Source organism: Hemiscyllium ocellatum, chromosome 5 (genome assembly GCF_020745735.1).
Source record: "Hemiscyllium ocellatum isolate sHemOce1 chromosome 5, sHemOce1.pat.X.cur, whole genome shotgun sequence".
Classification (NCBI taxonomy): domain Eukaryota; kingdom Metazoa; phylum Chordata; class Chondrichthyes; order Orectolobiformes; family Hemiscylliidae; genus Hemiscyllium; species Hemiscyllium ocellatum.
Window position 1 is genome coordinate 119,631,176 of NC_083405.1, and position 7,126 is coordinate 119,638,301.

Genomic DNA, 7,126 nt, shown 5'->3' on the forward strand with positions numbered 1-7,126 from the left:
CCCAAACTAACAATCAGCTGCAAATCCCCTCACCAGGATAGAGTAGGAAGAATTCGTGATGTCAGTTTGCTGTTAATGTTACATAGTTGAAATCAATTCAGATAGATCCTCCATTATATCATTGAGGGGGGAGTTCTCAGTCTCCAGGTCAATATTTATCCCTCAACCAAGACACAATAACAAATTAACTTGTTAGTATATGTTGGAACATGTTGTATGAAAATTGACAGTAAAGTTTACTGCTGCAAATGTGTTGCTGGTCAAAGCACAGCAGGTTAGGCAGCATCTCAGGAATAGAGAATTCAACGTTTCGAGCATAAGCCCTTCATCAGGAATAAGAGAGAGAGAGCCAAGCAGGCTGAGATAAAAGGTAGGGAGGAGGGACTAGGGGGAGGGGCGATGGAGGTGGGATAGGTGGAAGGAGGTCAAGGTGAGGGTGATAGGCCGGAGTGGGGTGGGGGCGGAGAGGTCAGGAAGAGGATTGCAGGTTAGGAGGGCGGTGCTGAGTTGAGGGAACCGACTGAGACAAGGTGGGGGGAGGGGAAATGAGGAAGCTGGAGAAATCTGAATTCATACCTTGTGGTTGGAGGGTTCCCAGGCGGAAGATGAGGCGCTCCTCCTCCAGCCGTCGTGTAGTTGTGTTCTGCCGGTGGAGGAGTCCGAGGACCTGCATGTCCTCGGTGGAGTGGGAGGGGGAGTTAAAGTGTTGAGCCACGGGGTGATTGGGTTGGTTGGTTCGGGCGGCCCAGAGGTGTTCTCTGAAGCGTTCCGCAAGTAAGCGGCCTGTCTCACCAATATAGAGGAGGCCACATCGGGTGCAGCGGATGCAATAGATGATGTGTGTGGAGGTACAGGTGAACTTGTGGCGGATATGGAAGGATCCCTTGGGGCCTTGGAGGGAAGTGAGTGTGGAGGTGTGGGCGCAAGTTTTACATTTCCTGCGGTTGCAGGGGAAGGTGCCGGGGGTGGAGGTTGGGTTGGTGGGGGGTGTGGATCTGACAAGGGAGTCACGAAGGGAGTGGTCCTTGCGGAACGCTGATAGGGGAGGGGAGGGAAATATATCCTTGGTGGTGGGGTCCGTTTGGAGGTGGCGGAAATGGCGGCGGATAATACGTTGTATGCGCAGGTTGGTGGGGTGGTAGGTGAGAACCAGTGGGGTTCTGTCTTGGTGGCGGTTGGAGGAGCGGGGCTCAAGGGCGGAGGAGCGGGAAGTGGAGGAGATGCGGTGGAGGGCATCGTCGATCACGTCTGGGGGGAATCTGCGGTCCTTGAAGAAGGAGGCCATCTGGGTTGTGCGGTGTTGGAATTGGTCCTCCTGGGAGCAGATGCGGCGGAGACGAAGGAATTGGGAATATGGGATGGCGTTTTTACAGGGGGCAGGGTGGGAGGAGGTGTAGTCCAGGTAGCTGTGGGAGTCAGTCGGTTTATAATAGATGTCTGTGTTGAGTCGGTCGCCCGAGATAGAAATGGAAAGGTCTAGGAAGGGGAGGGTCAACACCGCACAACCCAGATGGCCTCCTTCTTCAAGGACCGCAGATTCCCCCCAGACGTGATCGACGATGCCCTCCACCGCATCTCCTCCACTTCCCGCTCCTCCGCCCTTGAGCCCCGCTCCTCCAACCGCCACCAAGACAGAACCCCACTGGTTCTCACCTACCACCCCACCAACCTGCGCATACAACGTATTATCCGCCGCCATTTCCGCCACCTCCAAACGGACCCCACCACCAAGGATATATTTCCCTCCCCTCCCCTATCAGCGTTCCGCAAGGACCACTCCCTTCGTGACTCCCTTGTCAGATCCACACCCCCCACCAACCCAACCTCCACCCCCGGCACCTTCCCCTGCAACCGCAGGAAATGTAAAACTTGCGCCCACACCTCCACACTCACTTCCCTCCAAGGCCCCAAGGGATCCTTCCATATCCGCCACAAGTTCACCTGTACCTCCACACACATCATCTATTGCATCCGCTGCACCCGATGTGGCCTCCTCTATATTGGTGAGACAGGCCGCTTACTTGCGGAACGCTTCAGAGAACACCTCTGGGCCGCCCGAACCAACCAACCCAATCACCCCGTGGCTCAACACTTTAACTCCCCCTCCCACTCCACCGAGGACATGCAGGTCCTCGGACTCCTCCACCGGCAGAACACAACTACACGACGGCTGGAGGAGGAGCGCCTCATCTTCCGCCTGGGAACCCTCCAACCACAAGGTATGAATTCAGATTTCTCCAGCTTCCTCATTTCCCCTCCCCCCACCTTGTCTCAGTCGGTTCCCTCAACTCAGCACCGCCCTCCTAACCTGCAATCCTCTTCCTGACCTCTCCGCCCCCACCCCACTCCGGCCTATCACCCTCACCTTGACCTCCTTCCACCTATCCCACCTCCATCGCCCCTCCCCCTAGTCCCTCCTCCCTACCTTTTATCTCAGCCTGCTTGGCTCTCTCTCTCTTATTCCTGATGAAGGGCTTATGCTCGAAACGTTGAATTCTCTATTCCTGAGATGCTGCCTAACCTGCTGTGCTTTGACCAGCAACACATTTGCAGCTGTGATCTCCAGCATCTGCAGACCTCATTTTTTACAGTAAAGTTTACTACATTACTTCAGTGACTACTTCAGAAGTATTTAATTGGCAAAGGGAACACTGATATACTATGGAAGGTGCTATATAAAGGCAAGCCTACGACCTGGTAAATTACTTCTCAATGAACATCCCGGCGTTTGTAATTAAGGCCGAAATGTTAATTGAGCCTGGCATCGCCCTGGTGAACACACAGAGGTTTTCACTGCAACATTATGACAATTTATTATGAGATGGTAGGAGCAATAATTACCCAAGTCACTGAGCTCTCCACCATTAGTGATATATCCATCAAGAAAATTGACAATTTCTTCTTTGATAAGTTGCACAAGGCACTGACTCACTAAATTGTGCATTTTATAATGCTCATCACACTGCAGCAGCCATGCCTTTATGCATTTCTCCAAAGACTTTAACTTGATTGCAATCAGGAGCAATGTACCAACTTGCTATTATAGATTTGATGCCCAAATAAACTTTGGGCCGAGTTTGCGAATCAAGAATACTTGACTGTAAGAAACTGTACTCTGTTAGTCAGAAAGGAAAACAGACAGTGCTGCAAGTACACAAACCCCTTTCGACAGAACATCAAGCCGAAACTCTGGGCTGGATTCTATCGAATGAAGCGTAGTCCTGATGCAGGGTCATTTGCAGGTTGCATAGACAGAATGAGGGGTGGGGGGGTGTTGTTTGGGGGTTCTGTGACAGTCTTCAGCAATTAACCCCACCTCGCTCACAGTTCAGGTGGGGGACAGTGGGTATGATCAATGCCTAGCAGCGGGTAGGAGGTAGTCCTCACTGGATGATGAATGGTGGCAATTTTAAAGGTCAGTCTGCAACTATTCATACAGGTTTTCAGCATCTGCAGGATGTTGTTTTATTCTGTTGACATCTGACTCACACATTGGATCCTGAGAAGTGACATTGATTTGGCAATGTATCACTCTGGGTGGGAATCCTGCATCCTCTCCGGTGGGGAGTTTGGTGGTGGGAGGGCATTTATTCAAGCAGAGGGGGAAGGGTGATGACTTGGAGTCATACATTCTGCCATCTTGAAGCTGTCCTGTTGCCAATTGGGGCCTTCAAGTGTGTCATCAATGCCAGCTGGGACCCCATTCCCATCATTGCTGTTACTCACCCATAATTGGAGAAAGTGAGGACTGCAGATGCTGGAGCTCAGGTTTCGAAAAGCCTGGCTGGTCAGGCAGCATCCGAGGAGCAGGAGAATCGACATTTTGACATAAGCCCTTCATCAGGAATGCTTCTGGGCCTGAATGACATCACAGGTTCTAAAAAGAGACTGTGCAAGATAGCAGATGATGATATATCTCTCCCAGATTGTCTCAACACCTTTTCTGCTCGCATTGAGCAGAATTTCGGCAGAGATGGAGCACCTATTCTGACAGGTCCTGACGAACCTATCCCAACAGTCACCGCGTCAGAGGTCAGATCATTTTCCTTTGTGTGAATCCAAGGAAAGCGAAGGGACCAGATGGAGTACCAGGCCATGCACTCAGAGCATGCACAGATCAACTGGCAGATGTCTCTCCCTGCAGCAGGCCACTGTCCCTGCCTGTTTCAAGAGGGCCAACATCATCCCGGTGCCTAAGAAGGCTCATGCAGCATGTCTCAATGACTACCACCCAGTGACCCTAACTTCAGTGGTCATGAAGTCCTTTGAAAGGCTGGTCATGGCTTTAATCAACTCCAGCCTCCCCACTACTCTTGACCAATTTCAATTTGCCTATCAGTCTAACAGATCCACATCAGATGCTATATCACTTTCCCTTCACTCCTCCCGAGAACATCCCGACACCAAGAACAGCTACCTAAGAATCCTACACATCGACTACAGTTCAGCCTTCAATGCTATTATCCCCTTGAGACTGATTACTAAACTTAGTGATCTTGGACTAAGCCCTACTCTCTGCAACTGGGTCCTCAGTTTCCTGACCCACGGGCCACAATCAGTGAGTACTGGGGACAATATTTCATCCTCACTAACACCCAACACTGGAGCCCCCTACTGTACTCACTGTATACCCATGACTGCGTCGCCAAATACCAGACTAATGCCATTAAAAGTTCACTAATGGTGCCACCATAGTTGGTCGAATCTCAGATGGCGATGAAACAGATTACAGACGGGAGCTGGAAGACCTGGAAAAATGGTGCACTGAGAACAACCTAGCTCTCAATGCCGGCAAAACCAAGGAACTCATTATTGACATTCAGCAGGATGTTACTCATGCCTCCCTATACATTAACATCACAGAGGTGGAACGAGTGGAAAGTGTCAAGCTCCCGTGAGTGGTCATCCACACCAGCTTTCTAGGACTCTTCATGTGAATGCACTGGTTACAAAGGCCCAACAGCATCTCCTCTTCTTCAGACAGCTGAGGAAATTTGGCCTGACGGTGAACACCCTTGCCAACTTTTATTGGTGCGCCATCGAGAGCCTTCTGTGCGGATGTATCACTACCTGTACCATTCAAGATCGGAGGCGGTTACAGAGAGTGGTGAACTCAGCCCAGACAATCACAAAGGCCAACCTCCCATCTATAGAATCCATTTACCAGGCCCGCTGTCAAGGAAAGGCCGCCAGCATTCTCAAAGATCCATCCCTACAACCTCTACCATCAGGGGGAAAGCACAGACGCCCTACACACACAACAGCCGGTTTAAAACAGTTTCTACCTTACTGCTGTTAGAATACTGAATGGAATCACAAACTCTTAACCTTCACCTGTACCTTTATTTTTGTTTTTGCCACTGTTTACCTATTATTTATTATCTATGCAACTTAACCCTGTGATCTGTCTGTATTGCTCACAAGGCAACGCTTTTCACTGTGCCTTGGTACACGTGACAATAAATTCAAATTCAATTTAATTATGCCCCAAGCATAATTTCTGCTGCTCCTCAGATGCTGCCTGACCTGCTGTGTTTTTCCAGCACCACATATTTTGACTTCACTAGAAGTGTCTGGGGAGAGGTGTTCACTCCGTGTAGATGGATTCCTGGGACTGGAAGAAATCTTGCTACTGAGAGTCATTCCTAATGGTGGCCTCTTCTTTCCCAAATCCAACTATCATCCCTCACATGGCCTGGCACCCCATGGCCAATTCTGAACCTTCTGTCGCCTTCCCTATGGTTAGCCTGACACTGGTCTGGGGCCAAGATCAGAAAAAAAAGGAACTTAGCAAAAAGATGCAACGAGGACTTCTGGTTGGTTCCCTGATGGCAGCCAAGATCCATATCGCTTCCGGAAGGTTCCGCCCCATATCTGGTACCATACCTCTCCTTGGAAGGAGAAATACTTTGCAGCTTAAGATTGGCGTAGATTGAATTTTGTTGGAACGTCCCTCACTTCAGAACCGAATCTTGGACAGAGGATGGCGGAGACTCCTCTTTATTGTAGAAGCAGATGTTCCTCAGGCCATCACAACCGCTTGGGGGTGGGGTGTGCTGCCCCATAAGAATGTAAAAACTGGGAATGGAAGCAGGCAATTAGCCCCTCGAGTCTGCTATGTCGTTTGATACAATCATGGCTGATCTCACCTAAGCTTCAACTCCACTTTCCTGCCCTAAGTCATCACCTTTCACCTTCTGCTTGAATAAATATCCTCCCACCACCAAACTCACCACCAGAGAAGATGCAGGATTCCATCCAGGTTATACATTGCCAAATCAAAGACAACACAACGTTACCTCACAGAGTCCAATGCGTGAATCAAACGCTAGCAGAATTTTGAATATTACTAATTATAAACTGTCTACCTCCTCCTTAAATTCACTCAACGTCCCAGCGTCCAGTAGCACACAGGGAAAAATTCTTCCCTTCACCATAATATGAGAGAAACTTCATTACTCATCTCACTGTATTTTGTAGAACTTGGCTATTGCTAATTGACTGCCTCATTGAAAATTGTTAAACTCCAAAAGGTCATCTTCTGTGTGATACACTCTGACACATTACAGTAAATGTGAATGTTTTGTCCTGTATCTTCTTCATTAGAATTGCATTAGTCACAACATCCTGATAGTGTTTTTCAGCACAATGATATTTCACGATTAGGAGAAAGTGAGGACTGCAGATGCTAGAGATCAGAGCTGAAAATGTCTGGCTGGAAAAGCGCAGCAGGTCAGGCAGCAGATCAGGCAGCTCTTCCTGAAGAAGGGCTTATGCCCGAAACGTCAATTCTCCTGCTCCTTGGATGCTGCCTGACCTGCTGCGCTTTTCCAGCAATACATTTTCAGCGATATTTCATGATTGTCATGATATCTGCTGAGCAGAAAGTGGATGCCAAACAATTTTAGATTTAGATTAGATTAGACTTACAGTGTGGAAACAGGCCCTTCGGCCCAACAAGTCCACACCGACCCGCCGAAGCGAAACCCACCCATACCCCTACATTACCCCTTACCTAACACTACGGGCAACTTAGCATGGCCAATTCACCTGACCCGCACATCTTTGGACTGTGGGAGGAAACCGGAGCACCCGGAGGAAACCCACGCAGACACGGGGAGAACGT